Source organism: Equus caballus, chromosome 21 (assembly GCF_041296265.1).
Source record: "Equus caballus isolate H_3958 breed thoroughbred chromosome 21, TB-T2T, whole genome shotgun sequence".
NCBI classification, from domain to species: Eukaryota; Metazoa; Chordata; class Mammalia; order Perissodactyla; family Equidae; genus Equus; species Equus caballus.
The window spans coordinates 58015704-58036698 of record NC_091704.1 but is presented as its reverse complement, the minus strand read 5'-3'; the positions used below and the strand labels follow the sequence as shown (position 1 = coordinate 58036698).

At 39.1% G+C, this 20995-nt stretch overlaps 2 long non-coding RNA genes and 1 pseudogene across 2 annotated transcripts in view; 2 read left to right on the top strand and 1 right to left on the bottom strand.

Annotated features, from left to right (window-relative positions):
• The window catches only part of LOC102150284 (uncharacterized), a 136799-nt gene that overhangs the window by 112723 nt on the left and 3081 nt on the right, over positions 1 to 20995 (top strand). The gene's annotated exons all lie outside the window — the stretch shown is intronic.
• The window catches only part of LOC138919853 (uncharacterized), a 38952-nt gene continuing 28295 nt past the window's right edge, over positions 10339 to 20995 (bottom strand). Inside the window, exons 2-3 of the long non-coding RNA XR_011430403.1 lie at positions 12156 to 12329; positions 10339 to 10859 (exon numbers count right to left, since the gene is read on the bottom strand). This is a non-coding gene — a long non-coding RNA (uncharacterized lncRNA). The remainder of the gene's footprint in view (positions 10860 to 12155; positions 12330 to 20995) is intronic.
• On the top strand, positions 10888 to 12163 carry LOC100069838 (E3 ubiquitin-protein ligase RNF167 pseudogene; annotated as a pseudogene).

The window sequence follows — 20995 nt, the reverse complement described above, 5'->3', positions numbered from 1 at the left end:
AATAGTTGTTTATTGACAAGGTTTTGTCTTCTATCCAAGACAGAGAAGAAAAAAATTACAATGATATAAGCTGCACCGGTGCATAAGCCCTTTGACAGTGCTATGTTGCATACTATGTGACTTCAGGAACTGAATTTTGCAACTATACGAGAATGAGATATTTGAAAATAGTTCTGTTCTGATTATTAAGCAAATGTGAATCAAATCATTTAATTCCATTTTAGTGGCATTAAAGTGATTTTAAGCCCTTTGTTTTCTCCAGTCCATCTTTCTGCTCCTATGTTCATATTTATAGTACATCTTGTTTCTCAAGGAGGTCTGTTAGAAAAGTAAGAGATGGTGGTGGAATTACCTTGATAAGGGACAACACAATGACATTTATGGTATGTTAGAGTCCTCCTGTAATATGTGTCTGGGCTCAAGCTGTGGATCTAGTTTGAATATATTCATTTTAGAACAAGATCTCTCAGCTAAATAAACGAGTGGTCATCCATGTGCTTCAGGAGTGGACTTCCTTATGTTACACAGCACTCTAGTATGCTGTTGGATTGTTTGATGTTGTTTATTTTGATAAACTTTCCTTAAATTTGAAAAGTATAGGTACAGTCAGATCTACTATAACATGGTATATGTATTCTTAAAAATCACTCTGTGATGAAAAAATCACACTATTAAAGACAGGGTTTTTGGAGAAAATGGGGATTAGGGGTATAATACTCAAAAACTTTGTCACTGACACAGGAAAAGACAGAAACCTAATAAAACAGGTAGCACAATCTTTTACATGTTAAAGGGTTAAGAAAAATTTTAATACTATAATAAACATGGCATTTTAACCTGAATTTGCTTGTAAAATTGGTACAGTTTGTGAGTCATTGTGAAGTGGTGGAAGGTCAGTTATTTTGGAGTCATCAGAAGGTTGTAACACCACATGTGGTCCCTAGCACATGAGTGAACTCAGGTAGCTGGTAGATGCCCAGTGTTTGTATGTTTGTATATTCCTACTCGGCTCAGTTTAGTTGAGTTGTATTTTCTGCATTCACCTGGTGTTTCTCGCAGATGAACCCATAAGCAACTGCGAAATTCAAATTCTTCCCTAACATATCATTGTGGTGGAACAAAATTTGCATTTCAAACAAGTATTCAAAACAGGAATGGACTGTATCTTCTTCTAAGTCACTGTTGCCACTGTTGTCGTCATTATTTCTCAAGAACTTTCATGAATTGACTTCATAACAATTTTTTCGGCAGAATTTTTATCTTTCAGAATAATGTTTTATTAAAATAGAATTTAACAACAAGTCTGAGAAATAATTTTTGTATTTCAGAATAATGTTAAAGTGTATTCTCCTTATTATAGAATAATGAATTCATAAGAATGATCTTTCGGCCATATGAAGGTTTTGTTTTTAGCTTGCAGATTCTCTTCCTGAAAGTGGGGCTCCTCCTGTTATTTCTCCCAGTTCTAGGCACACAAAAGGGGCCTAGTTCATGTGGGTTGGCTTGACTCAACTCAGAGGAAGTGGAGAGAACCAGCCAAGTAAGGTTGATTGACCAGCAGCTCTTGCTCGTCAGTATCTTCAGAAAAAAAGTGAGAGTTACCTTTTACAAAATCCTTTTTAAAAATCAATGTTGATTTATTTCAATTACTTCTCGTGAAGTGTATCTGTGTTCCCATGGGAATCACGGAGAGGCATCTATGTGTGAGGAAGGTAGATAGAATTTGAGGAGAAAACACATTCTATGCATTCAAAAAAGATGCCTATTCTTCAATCTTCACCTGCATTTGGCAAGCAGGTTTCTTTTTTCTGCAGCAGTGAAACCATGCATCTCTCTAGAGCGAGGATCACTGATCAGATGCCCACTCCATTTGTGGTCTGCAAGTGCTTCTTGACCCTTTTAAGAGTTCAATATTCAATTCTCAGACCACAATTGAAATATCTGTGAAATTGATTGAATTATCTTCTTATAAAAGTATATACAACATGAATGAATCTCTTAGAATCTTAATGCCAAACAGAACCTGGATCTTTTAGTCCATTTTCTTTCTACCCTTGTCTAATTTCTTATTTAAGAAAAATTAGTAGAGAAACTAATAAAAAATGAGTCCCTTAAGAACAGTAATAAATCTGCACTATTTTTTTCCCTAGAAATTAAAATTATAGAGGTGGGCATATAATGATTTGTAGACTTCTTGATGGTTTTCTGCAAAGTCAGACCAGGGAGGAGAGAGTAGGAAATTGGGAGTGGTGAAGGCCATGAAGAGTGACCTCAGAGTGTTTGTTGACTTAAATCACATGAATATGACTTTTCTTGTGGCTGTGGTTACCGGAAGACCTTAATTGGAATACAGAAGTTCAAGAATACAACTAAGTCAGTTCAACACCCATCTCCAAAAGGTCCTATTAAATTTAGCTTGAGATTCACCAAAAAAGAGAAAATATCCAAGTCATGGGTATTGTACACAGTCTATTTCACTACTGAAAATATAAACTGAAAAAACTAATTTTATGCATAATTTAGTTGCTATTAAATTTACCTTTAATGACTGATAATGACATTAGGAAAAAGAAACATTACACAATGCTGTAATCTCACATTCTCTAAATAAGCCCTTCAGTTAAAAAATAAATACATCTTGGAGTTGGCCCTGTGGCATAGCAGTTAAGTGCACACGTTCCGCTTCAGTGGCCCAGGGTTCACCAGTTTGGATCCCGGGTGTGGACATGGCACCGCTTGGCAAGCCATGCTGTGGTAGGCGTCCCACATATAAAGTAGAGGAAGATGGGCATGGACGTTGGCTCAGGGTCAGCCTTCCTCAGCAAAAAGAGAAGGATTGGCAGCAAATGTTAGCTCAGGGCTAATCTTCCTCAAAAAAAAAATTAATAAATAAATACATATACTATTATGTAAAAATAAAAAAATACAATATTATGGAAAGATGAATAATAAGCTGTGATTTATTTATCTATATGTAAAGGAAAACAAATTGAAAGCATCCAACTTACAATCAAACATTTGATTCCATGAAATTTTATGCAAATTTCTTGAAAGGGCCAAAGGGCATAAAACATGAGTAAAATTCAATCTATAAGAATAGATCCTGTTCTTGTATTAAGTAGCATAGCCATCAAATAAAGGCAAACACATAAAATGTATTGCATGCATGCGCCAAAATGTGAAGTGAGATGGCAAACAATGGTCCATGACATGTCCAGCCAAAATTGATACAACAATCTCTCTTACTCAGGGTTGGCATTACAGGCCCATTACTTAAACTTGTATTGGAAAGTAGACAGGAAGAAGCTGAACTCAGGAGCTGTCAGGGGCTGTGGTCTTGCTGCATGCAGGCAGCCAATTTGCAGTAAGGGAGAAAGAGGCTAATATACAGAGTGATGCTGAAATAAGGGACAAGTATAACCCCATGCTGTGCAAGCCCATGGACTCCTACCCACACCCCAGTTCTACTCCAGCTTTGTTGTTTTATCTGTTCCATCAATTCCATGCATCCATATATTTCTATTTTTTCTTAAGCTGCTTAGGTTTCTGCCAGTAGCCACCCTACTACTGTAAACACCTGTTTATCCCACACTTAGGGCTTTCTGTGGCTCCGCAGTCTCCCCAAACACTAAAATGTTCTTTCAGCACACTTTTGAGAGATTCAGCTGATGCTGGTTACATCTCCATATAAAGCGGAATCACTAAGTGATAGAAAACATGGCCTACTTGAGTGGCAGAAAATGAAATTGCTATGTAAGAGACAAAAATGGATACTGACTAGCTCCTCCTGAGTCCAAGGAGAATGAACTCCTTCTCAGGTAAGAAGCAGCTTCCCCTGACATCACTCATCATGGGGGCTTTTTAATGAAAAAGTAGTATGGAGCACATGACTGGGCTAGTCTAGTTAGGCAAGATTCAGGCAAGAGGAAGCTACATTGCCCTGCCTGAAAACAGAAGACAGTTTTTCAATTGGATGAAAGTCAGAATAAGTCTACAGCGTTTAACAGCACGTCTACATGCAGAGTTACTACTTATGTGAATGTGCGCATGTGCAGACAAAGAGCCACCTTATTCCCACAAAGAGGATTCTTGGTTTCTGAGTAACTGACACTTCTGGTTAACAGAAACTTTGTCTCATATTCAGAGTAGGAAAGTTAAGCTCCTTTCACTAGTTTTGACATTTTCGTTAGATTCACAAGTCAAACTTTTTTAGGTAAAGCTTGTTCATTTTGGCTCAGGTCTGTCTTGGACATTCAGGCTTAACTTTGCAGACCATCACTTCTAGGGTCCATCTTGTTACTTCCTGAAAATTGTCTCTGCTCATATTTATTATCCATTTTATTGACTTTGAGCTCTTAAATTCAAGTTAGGAGCCAACTTGTTATCATTTAAATCTTCTAGTTCTAGATTGAGATGAAGCAAGGTGAACATTCGTGCGGGGGCGTGGGCACACATTTTAGCCTATTGGGTTTGAATTCTATTTGGTTCCTTCAAGGAGGTTTTTGACGTATGACCTGAATACATGAATTTTGTTGAGTATCTATTCATTTTTTTCTAGGTTAATTCAAGATTTAAGATCTTAGAGTGCACAAGCCACATTGTCTCTAAATTATGGGCAATCAACTACTATTGTTTTAGAAACCATACGTGAGATACAACATAAAAAAAAAGAGCAGAACAAAGGAGCCTGAAGGTTTACGCTGACAACTCCTAGTCAAAGAAGGAAGTAGAAGGATTTTTCTTTTTTGGTAGTTCTAAAGCACAGTGACTGAGTTGGGAATAATGTTATACAGAGGAAGTAATATCATGCCATTCATTAAGAAGTGATCTGCAATGTTCTATATCTCCACTTCTTTCTTTACTGAAAAACAAATTACTTTGAGTTGCAACCTGTTAAGTTGGTTATTATTTGTAAACATCAGCTGATTTGCTTCTGCTTTGGTATTAGAATTTCAGGTTTATAACTTTCATGAATTTAAGGAACTTAAATTTTAAACTAGAGAAACGGTACATAGCCCCGGGGATGGTTCCTCATAACAGTAAGTAACATTTACTTAGTTTTTGCAGATTAGAGTAAGTTTTTGACTGTGGAGAAATACGTTTCTCCCCTATGATGGGTTATTCCTAAAGGTGAATCTATGTTTTAACTTAATCCTTCCATGCACTTTCATCTTGTGAATAATGCCATTTTAATGAATTTTACATTGGTTCCAAAATTCCTGAGCTAACTAATACATTCCTATATATTCCAAACCTCGGAGGTTTCAGTGCCAAGCTTTTAAATCCAACTTAATAATAGTAAAAAATGCTATTCTAAGTTTTTTCGTGATGACTTCTAAACTTTAGTTTACAAATGGAGGGAAGTCAATCTGTGGAATCAGTGCTATGTCATAGGCATTATGGTTAACACCCAGACCATGGAAGAAGGGAGACAGAGGTAAAAGTAGAAAGAAGACAGATACATAAAGACAACATACATAAAATCAGGCCGCCCTTTTGAGAAACACACAGAAAACAAACTTTTTAAGGTACAAAGGTCACAAATTTCATGGTTGATTTTAGGACAAGTTGATGTTTCTTGCTTCTATTTTAAATCTGAATTAAGGTTGCACAGAGGTCAAAAAGAATTAAGCTTAGCAGCAAGGGTAGTTTTATATTTCTTTTAATGATTAAAAACTACTTTTAATACACAAAAGTAAACTTTTAAAACTAGATTTTATTGAATTCGGAAACCTGATCTTAAGAAGTATACTGTCTGCATAGATCACATTAACAGAAACACAACCTAGTTATAAAAATTAATTAAAAGAAATTAAATTGATGTCATTAAAAATGACAGAGGGGAACTCATTTGTAAACTGCATTAGCATCTTAAAATCTTCTTCTCTGCTCTTCTCCCTACCAATATTTCCCATATCCTGTGGCTGCTCAGAAATCATTCTTCTCATCCCTCCCTCTCCAATCCCAAAACAAACTCCCATCTCCATCCCAATCTCCAATTCCAATCTGAAGCCAATAAATAGCAACAGATACTTGTTGAACATCCACAACTTGTTCAGCAACCTGATGAATGGTGAGGATACACTGGTGGATAAAACAGAAAAGCGGTTTCAGTTTCATGACCCTTTGCCATTCATTCTAGTGGAGGGATAGACAACAAAAAAGAAAAATAAGTAAAATATGTAACATGTCAGACTGTTGTAAATGATAAGAACCAAAAGCACTGGTAACAAGTCTATAAGGTCTGTTGGAGAGGGTGTTGGCCAGTGAAGTTCTCACTAAGAAGGGGATTTTTAATAAAAATTTCAGAGAAGTGAAGAAGCAAGTCATGCAAATATACAAGGGAAGAGCGTTCCAGGCTGACGGAACATCAAAACACCTGTGTGTAGAGTAATTCTGGCTTGTTCAAGGATGGGAAAGGAGGCCTCTGTGGCTAAAGGAGAGAGTAGAAGGGGAAGGTTCATGAGGGAAGGGGTCATAGAATGTCTGTGACTTTATATGTAATTGAAATACTTCTCCCTTTATTCTGCATGAGATAGAGCCCATTGGCTATTTCTGATTAAAAGAGTGACACTAACTTATGTTTTAACAGGCTCTGAGTTGAAAATAGAAGTAGCAGAGTAAAGGGAGGCAAGAGGGGATGCAAAAAACTCAATCAGGGGACTTTTACAATAATTAAGGAGAGACAATAGTTTCTGGGACCAGGTGATGGTAATGAGAGTGATATGTGGCAGCAGGAGCCTGAGTCTGAGCAGTAGTTATTAATTTGGGAGAATACAGGTGCCATGGAACTGGCTGAAATCCCTAAGGGAGTGAATGCAAATAGCATAGGGAATAGATACAAAGGCTGAGCTTTGGGCATCCAACATTTAGACATGGGGTGAGGAAGAGGAATGCAAAGGAGACAAGAAAGATCAGTCAGAGAGAAAGGGAGAAAAGAAGGCGAAGGTACAGATCAGGAGGCCGAGGGATGAAAGTGTTTCCAGGAAACGGTGTGATTAGCTGGGCTAATGCTTCCCATAGGTCAAGTCTGACGAGGAGTGAAAAATGCTCATTGGGCCGAGCGATATGGAGACCATAAGTGACCTTGAGAAGAGCAGTTTCAGTGGAGTGACGGAGACAAATCATGACTGGAGAAAGTTTACTAGAAAGGGCAAAATTGAAGAAAGTGAGTTGTAGAAGGCCCTTTGCAAGGAGTTTTTCTATAAAGGGAAGAAGAGAAAGAGAAACAGCTACTAAGGAAAGGAGAGTCAAAAGAGAGTTTTTGTTTTCTCTCTCTCTCTATCAATTTATCTATTTCTCCATGTGTCTATCTAATCTATCATCTATCTATCTATTCATTTATTCATTCATATTTATTTAATCCTGAGAGAAATGTTCATAGGCTAACAGAATGGATGGAGTAAAGAGGGGGAAATGATGACTCTGAAGAGAGGGAGAGAACTGCTGGAGCGAGGACTTTGAGGGGCATGAAGGGATGGATCTAGTGCATAGGAGCTGGACAGGCCTTGGCTGGGAGCATTGGAATGACAAGGTCAGGACTCTGGAAGCTGCTTTAGCTTCTTCTATTTCCTTTTTCTCCTCCTCTCCAGCGGCTCCACCACCTAAATGTAAATTATCCCTTACAAGCTGGAAAATGAAGAATCTTACCCAAAAGAATCAAGTGGGGAAGGAAAGGGTGATGACTAGGCCACGGAAAGCCATAAAGAGAAGTGGTAAAGTATCGGGCAGTCGGGAGGTTGGAATACTTCACAATTAATATGTATTCTTTTTTAACTCAAAAATCATTTATATTTGCAAACTGGAGTGACTGATTGATGATTATATTTCAATAAAATAATTTTGTGTCTGCCTGCAGCTTGGACAATGAGTTGAAAATTGAGAAAAATCTATATAATCACCAATTGTTTGGATAACACAATGCCCATCAACAACTTCACTCTTTTCCACTGCTGAATTGACTGATTGTTTTCCTCCACTGGAAGGACACAATATGGATCTGAAGGCTTGTGCTGGATCCCAGATACCATATCAAGGGGCCCTATTGTTCTACATTCAACATTTTCTTTTGTTTAAGGTTTTCTGGGAAGACCATTACTACACAGAATAGGGGAGAAGCGAGGAGAACTTTGGGTTCTTTGGGAAAGTTAAAGATGGCGTTAGGAGGCTTCTGAAGTTATGGAGATCCTTAAACATACGTCAACTCATATGAAGAACAGCAAGCAAAGGCAAATAGTTTTGAGAGTCTTTACAAGCTAAACATTCTGGATTGAGAAAATTATCAGTCATCCATGATAACTGATGAGAATTTGATCTGGAATATCTAATCACCAAATGAAGATAGCTTAACAAGTTAAGCTAATGAATTTGTATTTGATTTAAGAGAGAATTATTTTAAAATTATCTATTCATACATATATAGTTATAACACACATATTTAATATATTTTATCCCCATTACACACACACACACACACACACACACATACCAATAATAGTTGGTCATATTATAATCTCTTGATGAGGTGATTAGGTTTTGGTAAAAAGTTTTCCTCCAAAGCAACTTTATTTCTAGGGCAGAATCCCTGTCCTATAGACAAGAGAGTTTGAACACACCACCTCACTCTCCTGAACTTGGAGACTGTTTCAGGGCCCTCCATTTGAATGGGCTCCTCCAAGGCCCTGTTCTTGATTTTGAAAATACAGTTTTTTTTTTTAATTGAGGAAGATTCCCGAATTGATAAACTCCGGGACTAAAAAACCCTCAGGCCCATCCCTACCTCTGACCACTTTAAGCACAAAAGCATTCAGTCTAGTCTGATAATTGCCCAATTCTAGTGTAGTCTGGTAGAATATACAACTCAAGACTTATTAAATATTCTCTCCTCCCCTAGGCCAGGTTGAAATCAGGCTTTGAAGGTTTCCAAGAGGGTAGTGCTGGCTTCTCTTGTCTTTGCTCCCCTCCTGCTCTGGTTAGCATCTGTTCGTGACCTCTCTAAGACTGGTCTTGACAAGGAAGAGCCACAGGTGGCTGGTGCACTAGCAGTCTGGTGTTGGTGCCCACTGGCACAGCAAAAATCCCAAACTGATCCCTTTTCTCTTATAGGGTGCTTTGGTGGGTTTCTTGGCAATGGTTTCCCCTAAATCTTCTCAACTACTGACCTGATGAGGACGATGTCTTTCCGGGACTGGCTTCCTGTGACTCCTCCTCTGCCCTTAGGTTCCAGTATCCACCCCTCCATTTTGGTGTCCCTTTGCCCTTTCAGGGAGAGATCTCTGGAGGATACTTTTTAAGGGTTGTCCCATAGCAAGGTCCACCTTTGGACTCTAAGAAACTTCTCTGGGTGTGAAAATGCAGTGACCCAATGCATCCCCCAGCCTTTTCCCTGGACTTCAAATTTCACAAGTCTCTGTCATTTCCCTTGGCTTGAGGTTAAGGGAAAGCACCACCTCTGCTTCCCCATGGGTGGGGGTGTGTGGGTCAATATAGCTCATTGACAACTCACTCTAAAGAAATTGTCTCAGTCTTTCAATCTTTTTAGGCTGGCAGGACCAATTTGGGACTCCTCCACACCTCTGAAAATCCTGAAGGAATAGTTTAGACCAGCATCTGTCCTCAAGTACTAGGTGTACTTGGGGCTTATTGTTTTGAGTTTCACTTCAGAGGGATTATGTTGAAGCAGGAAGAGTGGCATTTAATAACCTGTTACACTCTCAAATTGGAAAATGCAGGAAAGTGGAGACGAAACAAGTCTGGAAGAATATTTTGGCAAATGGAACCAAAGTGGCAAAATGGCAAGAAAATCCTGTAATGTGAGACACTGGCCACCCAAGTCTGGAGGGACGACCTGGGGCAGCGGGCTGAGAATAGAACCTTTCCATTTCTGACTTGGCAGATCAGGCACGTCTTATTTAAAGTGCTCTATAATTTCCTTTGCTAATCTAGGTTTTGACCTTTAGCTGTAACAAAGAGAAAGAGGGTAGCTGTATGGAAATGTAAAATCTAAGAACCAACGGATACTTTTTCATGTTATAAAAGGGCCCACAAGAAGAAGAATCTACCTTAGTTTCCCACAATTTTATATCCTGGTTATTTCTTTGGTCATGTGGATCCAGTTATACAACAAAACCTCCAGGCCTCTACAGCAATCTAGAAAAATTTACCATCGAAACACGAGGCAGGTTAACTTCTTCTAACCTAAGTTGGTTCATATGAGGAAACAAGATTTTATCCTCTCTCCATGTTGTTTGAAATGGAAATAGAAATGTATTGATTGTACTGAATCACAGGGATAAAATGATTAAAGTGTTAAATTCTTTGAAAACAGATGATCCTTGGTTATTTACAAATAATGGTGGCATTTATTTGTGAATTATCTCATATTTCAGATACCTTTTTGGAAGGTAGGATAACAAAGGACTCACACTCATATATACTGATGTGCATTCTTAATTTAGATTCATCTGCCATGAAACTTACATTAAAATTAGTAATCGGCTAGAAATTTCCCAGCTTGGCCTGCCTGGACGCAAGATGGAGTGAACCCTGTTAACCAGAGTTAGAGCTCTCGCGATAGATTCAGTGCAAGTTCAGCTGGTTGGAGGGAAGCGTGGTGAGCACTCTCGCGAGACTTGAAGGTACTGCAGTTGCGGCGGTGCCCAGAGGGCACGGAAGATGACCAGAAGTCCTTCATCTTGAGCGTCCAGTGCTCAAAGCGGCCTTTCTTTACCAGCAACGCTTTTCCAGGGGATAGGAAGATGGCTCACCTCGCTGGACAGCCCACCTCCTTGAATTCCCGCACCCTTCTGGAAGTTTTTGTGTCACCTGTGCTTGTCTCTGTCCTCTTTCCCGTTTTATCCCTATACCAGAAAAGGATCCATTTAGTGTCTCACCTCCAGCTCCACTAAACGGGTTGGAGTGGAGATTTCTTCCCTGCACCCGCACGTAGCTAGGAAGTGGAACCTGGGGTGGTTGGTACCCTGGGACCCTGAAGGAGGGGCGGAGAGGGCACAGAACTCCGCTTCCGCTCCTGCCGCGAGGACACGGCCTCCTCAGCCTCTCCTCTCCAGCTGCCGTGCCCCTGCGGCCTTCCCACTTCCTGTGGTTGCACCCCTGGGCTGTGGGGAGCGGCCCCTACCTGAGGGCGCTTTGGAGCTGTTTTGGACCACAGTGCCTGCGTGGACTTTGCCGACCTCCCAACTCTCTTTGAGGCTGCCTTGAGACAGGAGGGCCGTCAGGGCTTCCTTGTGGAGGCTCACCCAGCGAATGCCAGCAGCCCCATTGCCCCACCACTCCCAGCCTCCGTCAACGGGTCAGTCTTTGTTGGGCTGTTTCGAAGATTCGACTCCAACTTTGCCCTCAAGGTCCTATAGGCTCAGAAGCCTGAGTATGATGCAGCTGTGGCACACAATGTGAATTCCCGTGAACTTCTGAACATGGGGTGGACTCAGGAGGAAATTCAGCAGCAGATTTGCATCTCATCTGTGTTTATCAGGGAAAGGAGCACCAAGCGCCTGCGTGCCATTTTGGTCTACCAGAAGGGGGCTCAGGTGCTTCTGGTCCCAGACAATAGCTTCCTCTTGGGCTGTTGCCTCATCCTTTTTACAGGGATTGTGGGACTGCTAATTTTGGCCATGGGAGCAATGGCGCTAGCTCACTGTATCTGGTCCCAGAAGCAGCTCCAGCAGAATCAATTGACCAAAGAGCAACTGAAACAGCTTCCTACACATGACTATCAGAAGGGAGACCAGTATGACATCTGTCTGTGCCATCTACCTGGGCAAATATGAGGATGGGGACAAGCTGTGGGTACTTCTCTCAGCTCATGCCTATCACAGCCGCTGTGTGGACCCCTCGCTCACTCAGACCCAGAAGACCTGCCCCATCTGCAAGGAGCCGCCTCACTGGGGTCCTGGGGAGGAGGAGTGGGAGGGAGAAACTCAGGGGCAACGGGGTGATGAGGAAGGGGAGCCAAGGGACCACCTGCCTCAGAACAGACTGCACTTCTGGGTCTGGCCCCACACTTCCCACATCCTTTGGCTCCCTGGCCCCAGTCCGCTTTGTTCTTCCTGGATCTTCAACAGATCCCTCAGCCTCTCCTTCCTCCTCTTTCTCTTCAGCTGCCATCCTGGTCTAACACTCCCCGTCCTTCCTACCTCTGACTGTCTATTTGTGCAGCTCCTCTTCCTTCCTCTATTCTTCTATGTTGAGTCTTCTATGTGAGGGGATATCTCCACCTCAGGTTCCTCTCTTAGCCAACTCCGTCATTTTGAGGAGGTTGGGGGTGCGAAGGAACTGGGTCTTCACTTACTTGGTTAATAAGATTGTTTCTGTGGACAAAAACAAAAAGAAATCATTCAGATACATGTGAAAACCATAGGTGAAAGCTGGCAAAAACAATTTGAAAGAGCATATTTTTATAATTTGTGTCAAAAATGACAAAAAATAAGTAGAACATTATTTTAAGTTACTCAGAGTGTCAAATTTACTTTGGGATATTAACATTTCACATTTGGCCTCATAATGCAATTTCTCATATCTATAAAAATTTCAATGCATTTCCTTTAACCATTTTTGATGGCGGTAAATATACATTAAGTAATCTACACTATCTACATGTTTAATTGTCGTCAGTTAATGCCTAAAGAGTTCAAAACCTCTGAAATATCTGCATAGTCATGCAAATAATAACTTGCTTGTAGGTCAGTTGTCCTCTGCTTTTTCTGTGTGTTAAGTGGCTTGTAAATACAACAGATTTAATTGCTTTATATCATTTGGTCCTTTAGGATTCTAATATGGCTAATTAGGGTAGAATTTTAAGAGAATGCTTTTTAGCTGTGTCTTTTTATCTCTTGGAAGTAAAAACCCATTTAAATGAAGGAAACATGCAACACGAAATGCTTTTCACCTGAGAGTGGTAATTGTATTTTCTGTGTCTGGAGCTGCCTATGTGTAATTGTATGAGACGTGGGTTAGCTAGTAGGAGATCATTAAATATGCCCTTCTTTTTAGAAATTAAGGTCATTTTCACTCTTTAATGATTGTTAATGGAAGCTAAGCTAGTTCTCACTTATTTGGCCAATTTAAACTCACCTCAAACTTCCAGAAGCTGCATTGATAATGCAAATGACTAAGTATGCTCAGTGTGGCTCTGTTATTTGGCTTAGAATGTTCTATTTCATGCGAACCTCTTACAACACACTGAAAGATTTCTATCTTGGAAAACAGAATCAGGAGTGATAAGAAAATCTATTATTTAAGCAAATATATATATTTTATTTCTCTAAGGATGCATTGAAAATCACAGTTTTAGAGCTGAGATTGTCCTATAAGGCAATGGTCAATACGTCTGCACTTGATTATCTGTTCTAGTCATTGATGTTATGCACCAGTTTTTTGATTATGATGTTTCACATAATATGCATCCTTTGGCATGAGGTTATATTGAAATTTATGCATTGATAAGCATTAGACAATATCAGTGGCTGCAGTACGTTGGGGTCCCCAAGAAATAGACCCTAAGGTGGAGTTTTGTGTGCATAAATTGATGGAACAGTTAGGGAAGCAGAACTAGGCGGAGATACAAGTTCAAGGTCAGTGTGGTTGCAGTGGCAGCCTCAGCAGAGCCTCCAGAGAGCAGTGGCACTGGCATGGCCCTTCAGAGCTGTCTCAAATCAAAGAGGGCTGGATCCATGTGCCACTGACCCGACCAGTCATATCTTACAGGCTTTCACAGGGAAGAGGAGTGATTTGGGGCTAGGTAGCTTTGTTCAGACAAGGACAATTCCTGGAGAGAGACTCAGCTGAGACCCTTTGGCTACCAATGCCCTCTGTAGCTGGAGGAATGAATGGTCAGTCCTGAAGAGGGTGGGTTTGGGCAGACCGCTGCAGCAGCTACTATAAGGATTTACTAAGGGTGGATGAATCCAAAGAATAACAAGAGTGAGAAACTTCACTAGCTCACTTTGTGCGGAGGTCTTTTCTGTTTTACTATAATACTCTGAAGTTAGTACCAAATGTGAACAATATACAGAATGTGCCTAATTAATATTTCTATGAGCTTCCTCTAATGTGAGTTAATACCAAGAGAGTGGCCTTTGTTAAGCTGAGTTAGTGATGAGATGAAAATAGAAAATAAAGACTGCTAAATGTTTGCAACAGGATTTTCCCCAGATCCCAGGCTAGAAAGGGGCAATTGTTCAGTGTTTCATGTATTCATTACAAGTATCCACTGAGCTTCTATAATGTTCCAGGCACTGCAAGGACTGGTGACACAGAGAAGAAAGATTCCATCCCCAATTCTCTAATCTTCAGGAGAAAACAGACAAGTATACAGTCACTACATAGCATGACAAATAGTAAGAGAGGGGATAACTGATCTAGAAAGAGTAATCCACTGGCATGCTGGAGTGGCTCATACTGGCTCAAGTGGTGAAATTTTCAGAAACTTTGCCACATTGTTGCTAAACATGGGCTTTATTAAAAATAAAATTATATAAAATAACCATTAAATAGTTTATATTAAAAATAAAGTTAATACATACTCAAAACTCATAACTTACTAATTATATTACTATCATTTATGCTCTTGAGGTTCTCTATGTCTATTAGGTCTGTCTGGTGGAAATAGCATATAACGGTGTGCTACTGAGCATATCTTCCCATCTCTGTGCTCAGTGACATTACACTGGAGCTTGAAATTGGTCATGATGGGAATATTTACACCACAGAAATTGGCAAATGCTTCTTCCCTCACCTCACTCCATAATGATTTGATGTATTGTTTTGTTGATTATCTAGACTTAAGAAAGTAATGGAGAAAATTTTAATAATGCAGATCAAACTTAAATATATGTCATATCTATAGCCATTACATTATGAATAGCACAAAAAATTGAGGAAATATTCTTCCAGTATTTGAAAACTATTATCTGCCTGGGCAAGTAAGTCCTCACATCACTGGTGAATCAGTGAAGTTGTCACATCTTTATTTTTCCCCTTTTGTCTTAATCATTAAAATACATGGAAATACCAACTAACATTTATTTCAGAACTATATTAGTTTGTCACCAATATGAATCGCTTTGAATTGGGAAATAATCAAGCATTTATTCATTGTCTAATTTTATGAAATCATGGTGGAATTGCAACCATAGCTTGGCTATGCATTCAAGAGTTCAGCAAAAATCAGGCTAAGTATTCTGTGAGAATAAATTGGCTATGTGATATTCACAATAAAGAGTATTGTATATTTTATTGTTTTTGTAAGTTGTGTACTAAACACGCCTTTGCATCAGTAAAAATTATAATAAAATTATATACATATATACATCCATGCATTTTTTTCCCCACAAGAGCAGATTGTTAAACCCTTTCCAGCACACCACTGAATAAAGCAGAGCTAATACAGAAATTTGCATAGTGACTGTGTGAGCACAATTGGAAAGGATGGAGTGAGGGGACGAGGAAGAAGAAAAGGGAGAATGAGCCGAGATCCTCAGTAGAATTCAAGTTCCTCCTCTTTCTCTCTGACTGTGTTCTGCTTTGCAGCAGATCATGAAGAAGATAAAATTCACAGGCTCTCCTTCATTCTTCCTTTAGTATTGTTGATCAAAAATGCACGATTATTGTTCGGACTAGACGAAGGTATTCAAGTACAGCACTTCTCATAGTCTATCCTATTTCTGCTACAACCACATTTTTGTGACACCCATTAAGCACTGTTGAAATTGTCTGCTTTTCCTCATAAGATTCTTCTCAGCAGCCTGGCTTTGTGTGGATTCTCTCTTGAAAGCTCCCTATGGCAGAACTATTTCTTGAGTTATTTGGCATAACCTCAACCTCCCCTTCACCATTGGAAAGCACTATCCATCCATTATCCAAAAATGGCAGGGCTATATCCCCTCGGTCCTGGTTTCCATTTTGGACATGATGGAGCTCATCACCTTCCAGACACTATCATGGAATATTTTTCTCAACACACCACAGGAGAGCATTTCTTTAAGTAAGATTCTGCTCCCAATCCTTCTCAGATCATTTTTCCTAGCTCCCAGATATTGAGTCTGTCCCCTCCACACTTATTTTGCTATTTTCCTCATATGGATATACTTTATTTAATCTTTGTAGAATTCATAAGATTGATCATTAGACAAATCAGAAATATCTTTGTATTTAAATTTAAAAATTCACGGGTTTTTTCAGTCAAAACCATTTTTAGAATTCTTTAGATCCTTCTAAAAAGTGATGTGTAAAAATAGTTTTTAAAAGACAATGCAGAATTATTATGGCTTAATTTGTTTTTCTTTAGAAAATACTTTTTTTTCTTTAAAAAGTTCATTGTATAGCACATCCCTAGACTGTAAATTTTTTAGGGGAAGAAATAATGAATTTTATCTCATTGTCCAGAGGTACTAGCCCAGTGACCGCCACATACCTGAATGAACACATAAATTAATATTTTTAAATCACTTCTTTAAAACTTGATTATATAATTGAAGTTGTAAACATTTTTTTTTTTCTCCTGAGTATGTCCTGTGTCAAGTCAATGTGGATTGAAATCAGTGGAATGTTTTTGAAGATGTATTGATGCTAGCAGGACACTGCAAGTTCCACTGTCTCCGCTCTTATCTCAGATGGCCATTCTAACTCCACACGTTTAAAAAAATCTCTTCACCCATTCATCCATCTATCCATCCATCCTTCCACTCAACTAATCAACCAGTCATTCATTCTGTAAATATTAACTTGTATATTGGTTATATAATGGTGTTCAAGGTAGCTATGGCCCTGCCTTTATGTGGAGAAGAGAGTATTAAGTCCATCACATAAAATAAGATAAATACTGTGATAGAAAAATTTATATCTCCAATATTTCTTAGAGAATAGGTCTTGAAGTGGAAAAAGAAGGATCTAGAAAAGCATGAGGGAGGAAATGAAAATTATGCTCAGATTTCAAGGGTGTACGAGTTTGACCAAGAAATGAGGAGAGGTAAAGATACAGGGGAAGAGAATGTGACATCTTCTAGGAACAAAAAGAATTGCAGTATTTCTAGGACCTGGATTATGAAGCAGGCAGTAAGGAGTGGTGAGGCTGCTATGAGTCAGGGCTAGAACTCGAAAGGCTCAATAAACTGGTTAGAAAATTTGAAGTTCTCATCATGACTGAAGTGTAGAGAATGGATTACTAGGGGAGATGGGGGAAAGACTAGGGCCTGGGAAGCCAGTTAGAAAATGGTGCAGTAACCCAGGAGAGAGAGGATGGTCCCCTGACCTCAAGGAGTGGCTGTGGGATAGGAAAAAACAATGGTATCATTCAAGTAAACTCTTAGTTACAAGAGGCTAGGAGAACATGAAAAGATCCAAATGAATAAATTTTTACAATCAGAAAACATAGGTCAAACATCTGTCTCTATGTAGGTCAGTTGTATCATCATCATAAAGGTGATAATTTTTCATAGTTTATTTTTGAGGGCTATTGTTTAGTTTTTCCTTTTAACAACAGCGATTAACTTTTGTTACAGTTGAAGAGGTAGAAGAAACAAAGCAGGAAATTTAAATAGAGTAGATATTTTTCTGGTATCTTGTAAGTGTGTTATTTAATTTGGGAGAAAAATCAAAACAAGATGCCAGATTGTGCTTAATATACATGCCCTCAAGCCTATGAACATAATGTGGTTGGACAGACTACGTGCAGAGTCAGGGTCTCCTGTGGTCTCTTTCGAAGGGAATGAAGACCGTGGGAGGGCACTTCAAGTCTTAAGCTTCTGTCCTCTTGATTGAAAAAGGCATTAAGGCATTTGGGACATTAATTTTGGAAGAAGATAAATACATTAAATAATTGTTGCATGAAGACATGATCCTATTGGTTTATAAAAGCCCATTCGAAATTTTAAACATCGTAGATGTATTCCTATCCTATTTATTTCAGTACTACATAGATATGATGTGTAAAGCTGTCCATTAGTAAATGCAATCTTTATTTAACATTTGACCATAATTAGCGATTATTTGTGGCTGATTTGTTCTTGTTATCACTTTAGGTTACTGTTTTGTGAATTTCAAATTGCCTGTTTTTTAAAGATAATTTTATTTACCTAAAGATGAAGAGGAACTTTGATTGTCTGAGATTGCCTGCAGTGCCCTTAATAGTCAAAGAGATGGTTTACTTTGCCTAGAAAAGGAAATGTGACCCTAGGATTACACCCTTGAGAGATGATACTTCAATTCAAATTGGGATTCACAGAGTAATTGCAGCCTGTGGTAATGCATCTTCAACATCTTAAAATAGCTCTTAGATGGGTAGAGCTTTCCCCTAGAGGAACAGCAGTGTTCACTAGGAGATGTCTTTTGTCTCTTTCAAACCACCAGAGCAGCCTTTGAACAATGCATGAAGAAACACAATATTTGATATTTCCTTGAGTGATTTAAAAATTCACTGAGAACAAATATATTCACATCTGTTTTGGATGGTACAACAAATAAAAAATAAATAAAGCAAATAAATAAAATAATATCTGGAAAGACTCCATATTTGGGTAATTTTATGCTTCTAACAGTAAGTATAAAATTTGGACTTCTTGGAGCTCTTTCGTAGTGTACAAGCAAGTAACTAAACAAAATCTTCATGTAATGGGTCATTAAACCCATTTCATCTGTATTCTTTACAGAAAAACATGTGAAGAATGCAAATATGTTACTGTTTTTTTCTCTCTCCTATAGGCAAAAAGTGACTGACAGAAAATAGTGAGATATTTCTTTATTCTTAATTGCTCAAATCGAGCCAATGGTTTTCTTAAATATTCAATGAAGTGGGCTATTTGGCTATTATTTTCTTGGTCAGAATTTGGACGGGAAATAACAAGTCTGATTTTTTTTTTAAAAAAAGCCCCATTAAGAGTTCTCTATTCACACAGAGGGTTGGAAAGCACAAAAAAATGTCAAGATGGAGTGGAACGTGGCTTGCAAGAGATTGAACCATGCCTAAAAGATAAGAAGCTATGGAGGATGATGCAGAAGGTGTGCACAGGTTCCTTTTTCATGTCCAGAACTGATGAAGGCAAACTGGTCCTAGGGACGCCTGTTGGGAGGGGAGGACGTAGGTAGAGATGAGAGAGCTTGGCTGTCAAAAGGACTATGAAAGTCCCAAACCCAGAAGAAAAGACAAAAGCCAAGTCAGAAAAGTAAGTGAAAAGGCTGAGTCCAGAGAGAAAGGATTTTATGTCAAATTAGAAGAACAAGAAAGTAAATGATAGGCAAGTAGCAAGGTTGGGTGATCAAGGAGATTGGGACAATATGAGGAGGAACAAAGTGTGCTGTAGGTTGATCCCATCAGTTTCGGAACTAAATCTATAAATGCGGAGAGGCAGCTGGGTGATTAATTTAGAAATTTTTAAATACAGTGGTAGCTGCTTAAAGGAAATCCATTGGGTCCCACAGAGCACAGGCAGGGACTTGGCATCGAATAAAACATCAGGGGCTTCAGCTGCCCAGAGTCTGTGGGAGTAGAACTGAGAGTAGTGAGAGTGAGCCAATGTCAACAGTCAGCACAGCTCCAGAAGCAAGACAGAAGGCAGATTCATTCAAACACTATGCAAAGAGCACTAATGATGGGGTTGGTACAATGCATGGGTTACAAAGATATATTGGGGTTGATTTCTTTTTCTCAGGAATCTGAAAATTTGGTAGGGATACCACCAGCAGCCACTCCCCTTCCAGAACCAAACAAACAGAGACTCTTTACAATGCTGCTGTTATATATATCTTTACATTTATTTTGCTTTGTGACAGGTGGGCTTCAACCCCCAGCTGACCTGGCCTGTAGGCTTGCATGTGGCATGGCTCGTGATATCTCTGAGAGAAGTGATTACTGAATGGATAGGAAATAGATTGCGACGTTTTCTTGACATCCATCCTAATTTATCTCCTAGGCATGTAGGCATCAAATGCTGAGCAGCACAGTAGTTCTGGAGCCCTCTCCTTAGCCACACCAAGCCCTAAGCCCAAGATGAAACTGCAGGAAAGGTCTTTAGTGTGGTATTGATGGAAGAAATGGGGTTTGGTTTGCTAAAAGCAGTATCAGCAGTCATTGCAACCATATTATGAAGAAGTCTAGGAAGGTCTTGGCAACTCTAACAGATGAGTTTAACTCCTCAGGAAATAAGACCAAACAGCCGTATCAACAGCCCACTGCAACCACTGTCAATCTTCAGTTGTCACAGTAAGCATTTGCAGCTATTTTCCCTCTGCTGCTGAGAATGGATGTATCTTACTTTTCCAAAATTGACCTAGTGGGTCTATTTTTAGTACTCAAATACTTGAATGTGCTTTCTAAATCATATCTGTTTGAGTGCAATACTGGGATGCATAGGGCAGAGTCTATAGTAAGGGTCAGGAAACCACATGCCTTGGGCCAAATCAGGTCATTGTCCATCTTTGTTAATGAAGTTTTATTGGAACACAGCCACACTCATTCATTTAAATGTTGTCCATAGCTTCTTTCCTGCTACAACAGCGAAGTTCAACAGTTATGTTTGGTTCATAGTCAAAACTATTTACTATGTGGCCCTTCAAGAAAAAGTTTACGTACTCCTAATCCACAGCTAGTATATTGCCCAGTGGTTAAGAATGCCTGGGTTCAAATCACCCCTTATCCATTTTCTAGCTTTGTGAACTTGGGCAATTTATCTAAGTCTGCTCTTCAGGTTTCTTGTCTGCAATATGGGGTATTAATAGCTACTACTTCATAAGCTTAATATGAGGATTAGATTAATTAAATCACGAAGAGTGTTCATAATGGTACCTATGGTCCTGAAAGTACTCAATAAATATTAGCTACATTATTATTAACCAACACAGTGCATTTTTTCATTTAAAAAAATTTATTCAATATCTACAAAGTACTGGACAGTGTGTCTAGGCATTGGAGATGAATTAGAGACCGCTCCTTCCCTTGAGGGGTTTATGGTATAGTGGAAGAGATAGACATATAAATCGCTAA